The sequence below is a fragment of the Cicer arietinum genome, chromosome 3 (genome assembly GCF_000331145.2).
Source record: "Cicer arietinum cultivar CDC Frontier isolate Library 1 chromosome 3, Cicar.CDCFrontier_v2.0, whole genome shotgun sequence".
NCBI lineage: Eukaryota > Viridiplantae > Streptophyta > Magnoliopsida > Fabales > Fabaceae > Cicer > Cicer arietinum.
In genome coordinates this window covers 31,574,653-31,582,088 of record NC_021162.2, presented here as the reverse complement: position 1 = coordinate 31,582,088, position 7,436 = coordinate 31,574,653, and positions in this window count along the sequence as shown.

Sequence of the window (7,436 nt, the reverse complement as noted above, 5' to 3'; positions counted from 1 at the left end):
AATTGGACAAGAATAAGCGACAGGAGGACGAAAATAACCTAAATGTTCATCCAATGACACAAATACACCTATTGGATGCACAAGATTGGTTAAAATCCCTAATTGGACAAGAATAAGCCTAGGGAGGACGAAAATAACCTAAATGTTCATCCAGTGACACAAGCAAACCTATTGGATGCCCAAAATTGGTTAAAAACCCGAATTGGACTAGAATAAGTCTAGGGGATGCACAAGATTGGTTAAAATCCCTAATTGGACAAGAATAAGCCTAGGGAGGACCAAAATGACCTAAATGTTCATCCAATGACACAAACACACCCATTGCATGCACAAGATTTGTTAAAAACACTAGTTGGACAAGAATATGTCTAAGGGGGAGGAAAATAACCTAAATGTTCATCCAATGACACAAGCAAACCTATTGGATGCCCAAAATTGGTTAAAAACCCGAATTGGACTAGAATAAGTCTAGGGAGGACAAAAATGACCTAAATGTTCATCCAATGACACAAACACACCCATTGGATGCACAAGATTGGTTAAAAACACGAATTAGACAAGAATAAGCATAGGGAGGACGAAATGACCTAAATGTGAATCCAATGACACAAACACACCTATTAGATGCACTAGATTGGTTAAAATCCTAATTGGACAAGAATAAGCTTAGGGAGGAAGAAATGACCTAAATGTTCATGCTATGGTATAAACACACCTAATTGATGAACAAGATTGGTTAAAAACCCTAATTGGACAAGAAAAAGCCTTGGGAGGACGAAAATGACCTAAATGCTCATCCAATGACACAAACACGGCTATTGGATGCATAAGATTGGTTAAAAACCCTAATTGCACAATAATAAGCCTAGCGAGGTTGAAAATGACCTAAATGTGAATCCAATGACACAAACACACTTATTGGATGCACAAGATTGGTTAGAAACCGTAATTTAACTAGAATAAGCCTAGGGAAGACGAAAATGACCTAAATATTCATCCAATGAGACAAACACACCTATTGGATCCACAAGATTGGTTAAAAACCCGAATTGGACTAGAATAAGTCTAGGGATGACGAAAATGACCTAAATGTTCATCCAATGACACAAACACACCCATTGGATGCACAAGATGTGTTAATGACGCTAATTGGACAAGAATATGCCTGGGGAGGACGAGAATGACCTAAATGTGAATCCAATGACACAAACACACCTATTGGATGCACAAGATTGGTTAAAAACACTAATTGGACAAGAATAAGCCTAGGGATGACGAAAATGACCTAAATGTTAATCAAATGACACAAATGAACTTATTTGATGCACAAGATTGGTTAAAAACCCTAATTGGACAAGAATAAGCCTAGGGAGGACGAAAATGACCTAAATGATCATCCAATGACAGAAACACACCTATTGGATGTAGAAGATTGATTAAAAACCCATATTGGATAAGAATAAGCTTAGGGAGGACGAGAATGACCAAAATGTTCATCCAGTGACACAAACACACGTATTGGATGCACAAGATTGGTTAAAAACCCTAAATGGACAAGAATAAGCCTAGGGATGACGAAAATGACCTCAATGTTAATCTAATGACACAAATGAACTTATTTCATGCACAAGATTGGTTTAAAACCTTAATTGGACAAGAATAAGCCTAGGGGAGACGAAACTTACCTAAATGATCATCCAATGACACAAACACACCTATTGGATGCACTAGATTGGTTAAATCCCTAATTGGACAAGTATAAGCCAAGGGAGGACGAAAGTAACCTAAATGTTCATCCAATGACACAAGCAAACATATTGGATGTACAAAATTGGTTAAAATCCCTAAGTGGACAACAATAGGCCTAGGGAGGATGAAAATGACCTAAATGTTCACCCAATGGCACAAACACACCTATTTGATGCACAACATTGGTTAAAAACCCTAATCGGACTAGAATAAACCAAGGTAGGACGAAAATGACTTAAATGTTCATCCAATGACACAAACACACCTATTTGATGCACACAATTGTTTAAAAATCCTAATTGGACAAGAATAAGCCTAGGGAGGAAAAAATGACCTAAATGTTCATCCAATGACACAAACATACTTATTGGTTGCAAAAGATTGGTTAAAACCCCTAATTGGGCAAGAATAAGCCTAGGGAGGGCGAAAATGACCTAAATGTGAATCCAATGACACAAACACACCTATTGGATGCACTAGATTGGTTAAAAATCCTAATTGGACAAGAATAAGCCTAGGGAGGGCGAAAATGACCTAAATGTGAATCCAATGACACAAACACACCTATTGGATGCACAAGATTGGTTAAAATCCCTAATTGGACAAGAATAAGCAAAGGGAGGACGAAAATCACCTAAATGTTCATCCAATGACACAAGCAAACCTATTGGATGCACAAAATTTGTTTAAATCCCTAATTGGACAAGAATAAGCCTAGGGATGACCAAAATGACCTAAATGTTCATCCAATCAAACAAACACACCCATTGCATGCACAAGATTTGTTAAAAACACTAGTTGGACAAGAATAAGTCTAGGGAGGACGAAAATAACCTAAATGTTCATCCAATGACACAAACAAACCTATTGGATGCCCAAAATTGGTTAAAACCCGAATTGGACTAGAATAAGTCTAGGGAGGACGAAAATGACCTAAATGTTCATCCAATGACACAAACACACCCATTGGATGCACAAGATTGGTTAAAAACACGAATTGGACTAGAATAAGTCTAGGGAGGAGGAAAATAACCTAAATGTTCATCCAATGACACAAACACACCTATTGGATGCACAAGATTGGTTAAAATCCCTAATTGGACAAGAATAAGCCAAGGGAGGACGAAAATAACCTAAATGTTCATCCAATGACACAAACACACCTATTGGATGCACAAGATTGTTTAGCAACCCTAATTGGACATGAATAAGCCTAGGGAGGAGAAAATGACCTAAATGGTCATCCAATGACACAAACGCACCTATTGGATGCACAAGATTAGTTAAAAACCCTAATTGGACAACAATAACCCTAGAGAGGAAAAAAAATGACCTAATTGTTCATCCAATGACACAAACACACCTATTGGATGTACAAGATTGATTAAAAACCCTATTTGGACAAAAATAAGCATACGGAGGACTAAAATGACCTAAATGTTTATCCAATGAAACAAACACACCTATTGGTTGCACAATATTGGTTAAAAACCCTAATTGGACAAGAATAAGCCTAGGGAGGACGAAAATAACCTAAATGTTCATCCAATGACACAAACACACCTATTGGACGCACAAGATTGGTTAAAAACCCTAATTAGACAAGAATAAGCATAGGGAGGACGAAATGACCTAAATGTGAGTCCAATGACACAAACACACCTATTGGATGCACTAGATTGGTTAAAAATCCTAATTGGACAAGAATAAGCATAGGGAGGACGAAATGACCTAAATGTTCATGCAATGGTATAAACACACCTAATTGATGAACAAGATTGGTTAAAAACCCTAATTGGACAAGAAAAAGCCTTGGGAGGACGAAAATGACCTAAATGTTCATCCAATTACACAAACACGCCTATTGGATGCATAAGATTGGTTAAAAACCCTAATTGGACAAGAATAAGCCTAGCGAGGATAAAAATGACCTAAATTTGAATCCAATGACACAAATCAACCTATTGGATGCACAAGATTGGTTAAAAACCGTAATTTGACTAGAATAAGCCTAGGGAAGACGAAAATGACCTAAATGTTCATCCAATGACACAAGCAAACCTATTGGATGCACAAGATGGGTTAATAACGCTAATTGGACAAGAATATTCCTTGGGAGAACGAGAATGACCTAAATGTCCATCCAATTAATCCAATGACACAAATCAACCTATTGGATGCACAAGATGGGTTAATAACGCTAATTGGACAAGAATATTCCTTGGGAGAACGAGAATGACCTAAATGTCCATCCAATTAATCCAATGACACAAATCAACCTATTGGATGCACAAGATGGGTTAATAACGCTAATTGGACAAGAATATGCCTTGGGAGAACGAGAATGACCTAAATGTCCATCCAATGACACAAGCAAACCTATTGGATGCAAAAGATTGGTTAAAAACCCTAATTGGACAAGAATAAGCCTAGGGATGACAAAAATGACCTAAATGTTCATCCAATGACACAAACACACCCATTGGATGCACAAGATGGGTTAATAACGCTAATTGGACAAGAATAAGCCTAGGGATGACAAAAATGACCTAAATGATCATCCAATGACACAAACACACCTATTGGATCTAGAAGATTGATTAAAAACCCAAATTGGATAAGAATAAGCTTAGGGAGCACGAAAATGACCTAAATGTTCATCAAGTGACACAAACACACCCATTGGATGCACAAGATTGGTTAAAAATCCTAATTTGACAACAATAAGCCTATGGATGACGAAAATGACCTCAATGTTAATCTAATGACACAAATGAACTTATTTGATGCACAAGATTGGTTTAAAACCCTAATTGGACAAGAATAAGCCTAGGGGAGACGAAACTGACCTAAATGATCATCCAATGACACAAACACGGCTATTGGATGCATAAGATTGGTTAAAAACCCTAATTGGACAAGAATAAGCCTATGGATGACGAAAATGACCTAAATGATCATCCAATGACACAAACACGGCTATTGGATGCATAAGATTGGTTAAAAACCCTAATTGGACAAGAATAAGCCTATGGATGACGAAAATGACCTAAATGATCATCCAATGACACAAACACGGCTATTGGATGCATAAGATTGGTTAAAAACCCTAATTGGACAAGAATAAGCCTATGGATGACGAAAATGACCTAAATGATCATCCAATGACACAAACACGGCTATTGGATGCATAAGATTGGTTAAAAACCCTAATTGGACAAGAATAAGCCTAGCAAGGATAAAAATGACCTAAATTTGAATCCAATGACACAAACACACCTATTGGATGCACAAGATTGGTTAAAAACCATAATTTGACTAGAATAAGCCTAGGGAAGACAAAAATGTCCTAAATATTCATCCAATGACACAAACACACCTATTGGATTCACAAGATTGGTTAAAAACCGAAATTAGACTAGAATAAGTCTAGGGACGACAAAAATAACCTAAATGTTCATCCAATGACACAAACACACCCATTGGGTGCACAAGATGGGTTAATAACGCTAATTGGACAAGAATATGCCTTGGGAGAACGAGAATGACCAAAATGTCCATCCAATGACACAAGCAAACCTATTGGATGCAAAAGATTGGTTAAAAACCCTAATTGGACAAGAATAAGCCTATGGATGACGAAAATGACCTAAATGATCATCCAATGACACAAACTCACCTATTGGATCTAGAAGATTGATTAAAAACCCAAATTGTATAAGAATAAGCTTAGGGAGGACGAAAATGACCTAAATGTTCATCAAGTGACACAAACACACCCATTGGATGCACAAGATTGGTTAAAAATCCTAATTGGACAACAATAAGCCTAGGGATGACGAAAATGACCTCAATGTTAATCCAATGACACAAATGAACTTATTTGGTGCACAAGATTGGTTTAAAACCCTAATTAGACAAGTATAAGCCAAGGGAGGACGAAAGTAACCTAAATGTTCATCCAATGACACAAGCAAACCTATTGGATGCACAAAATTGGTTAAAATCCCTAAGTGGACAAAAATAGGCCTAAGGAGGATGAAAATGACCTAAATGTTCATCCAATGACACAAACACACCTATTGGATGCACAACATTGGTTAAAAACCCTAATCGGACTAGAATAAACCTAGGTAGGACGAAAATGACTTAAATGTTCATCCAATGACACAAACACACCTATTGGATGCACAACATTGGTTAAAAACCCTAATCGGACTAGAATAAACCTAGGTAGGACGAAAATGACTTAAATGTTCATCCAATGACACAAACACACCTATTGGATGCACAACATTGGTTAAAAACCCTAATCGGACTAGAATAAACCTAGGTAGGACGAAAATGACTTAAATGTTCATCCAATGACACAAACACACCTATTGGATGCACAACATTGGTTAAAAACCCTAATCGGACTAGAATAAACCTAGGTAGGACGAAAATGACTTAAATGTTCATCCAATGACACAAACACACCTATTGGATGCACAACATTGGTTAAAAACCCTAATCGGACTAGAATAAACCTAGGTAGGACGAAAATGACTTAAATGTTCATCCAATGACACAAACACACCTATTGGATACACAAGATTGGTGAAAAACCCTAATTGGACAAGAATAAGCCACGAAAGGACGAAAATAACCTAAATGTTCATCCAATGACACAAATACACCTATTGGATGCACAAAATTGGTTAAATTCCCTATGTGGACAAGAATAGGCTTAGGGAGGATGAAAATGACCTAAATGTTCACCCAATGACACAAACACACCTACTGGATGCACAACATTGGTTAAAAACCCTAATCGGACTAGAATAAACCTAGGTAGGACGAAAATGACCTAAATGTTCATCCAATGACACAAACACACCCATTGCATGCACAAGATTTGTAAAAAACACTAGTTGGACAAGAATATGTCTAAGGGGGACGAAAATAACCTAAATGTTCATCCAATGACACAAGCAAACCTATTGGATGCCCAAAATTGGTTAAAAACCCGAAATGGACTAGAATAAGTCTAGGGAGGACACAAATGACCTAAATGTTCATCCAATGAAACAAACACACCCATTGGATGCACAAGATTGGTTAAAAACACGAATTAGACAAGAATAAGCATAGGGAGGACGAAATGACCTAAATGTGAATCCAATGACACAAACACACCCATTGGATGCACAAGATGGGTTAATAACGCTAATTGGACAAGAATATGCCTTGGGAGAACGAGAATGACCAAAATGTCCATCCAATGACACAAGCAAACCTATTGGATGCAAAAGATTGGTTAAGAACCCTAATTGGACAAGAATAAGCCTAGGGATGACGAAAATGACCTAAATGATCATCCAATGACACAAACACACCTATTGGATCTAGAAGATTGATTAAAAACCCAAATTGGATAAGAATAAGCTTATGGAGGACGAAAATGACCTAAATGTTCATCAAGTGACACAAACACACGCATTGGATGCACAAGATTGGTTAAAAATCCTAATTGGACAACAATAAGCCTAGGGATGACGAAAAGGACCTCAATGTTAATCTAATGACACAAATGAACTTATTTGATGCACAAGATTGGTTTAAAACCCTAATTGGACAAGAATAAGCCTAGGGGAGACGAAACTAACCTAAATGATCATCCAATGACACAAACACACCTATTGGAT